This window comes from Manis javanica, chromosome 13 (genome assembly GCF_040802235.1).
Source record: "Manis javanica isolate MJ-LG chromosome 13, MJ_LKY, whole genome shotgun sequence".
Lineage (NCBI taxonomy): Eukaryota > Metazoa > Chordata > Mammalia > Pholidota > Manidae > Manis > Manis javanica.
The window spans coordinates 18,856,589-18,857,889 of NC_133168.1; positions in this window are offsets into that span (position 1 = coordinate 18,856,589).

Below are 1,301 nucleotides of genomic sequence, written 5' to 3' on the forward strand. Positions count from 1 at the left end.
TTTGTATCCATTTAATCAAAAAGCCCCCCCCCTTTTTTTTGAAACTTTCCTTCTCTGGCATGCTTTTCTTTGTACATCCTTTCATGGATCCCAAGCAGTTCTAGTATTAAAGTATATTTTTTGCATTTTTAGGATTACTTTAAATTCACTTTACCTTTAGTAATCCTGTTGTTTTGTCATCTTAAAAGAGGGAAAAAGTGGATTCTGTAAACTGTATTGTCACAAGGAACAAATATTTGTCACAATGTGATTAAAGAGGTATACCTAAGATGATGACAATTCTGTTTTGAAGGATACATATTCGAATGGTAAGCTCAAATCTTTTTACATGATTCCCTTAGATGTCTTTCATTACATTTTTAAAGAAGTCATGGAAGATTGTATGCAGAGAATAAAATGGAGATCAATTAAAACTTGATTATTAGAAGTTTGGGAGATGATTGTTTGATTTTAACTCTGTGCAATGGTATTATTAGGAAAAAAATCCATAAAGACATTTCTGAGAATATTAATAGTATAAATAATAATTTTGACAATCTGCTTGACATCAGCCAAATGATGACAAGGAAGAGATGTGGAAGGAAAATAAAGTTTTATGGAAAAGTGCTGGTTTCCAAGTGTGATGAACCTTACAGATAGAATCACCAGTTTATCAAATACCATAAAACATCCAATTCAACATAATGGGGCTTTTTCCATAGTCTGGCCTGCAGCCCATGCCAGCATTGTTTTTCTTATGTTGATACAAAGAAATCTATTACACTAAAAACTTATATAACAGAAATGAATGTTGATTGCAAATCTCTACCGCCCAGTCAGCAAATTACTATTTAATGGAGACATTGTCCTTTTGAAAAGGAGTTGGGTGCAATAACTCCTGGAATACAATGGGAGACATTCTTAATGCATTTTGACATGTTTGATAGATTCCCCACCCCTTCTTCCAGTGCTGTGAAGGCTGAGATCCAAGGCAGAAAGAATTTCTGTTCTCAGACCCAGTCCCACTGAGCTGATTGTTTTTATGTCTCCCAGGAAAGGCCCAAATGTCTTTTTCACTCCTTTGTCTTAATATGGTCACAATAAGCAGTAATTCATCAGGAATTACTATCCAGCTGTTTCATGTGTATGTATGTACTGACTGCTGTGTCAAGGACCATGTGTTCTAATAATTTGTATTCTTTAAATGTCAGGTATTCTACTGAACAAATGGGAATCACTCTGAATACTGAATAAAGAAAGCTGAAGACCAGATGGTCTTTAATTTTTTTTTCCATTTTACTGCTTAAATGCAGATACTCAGA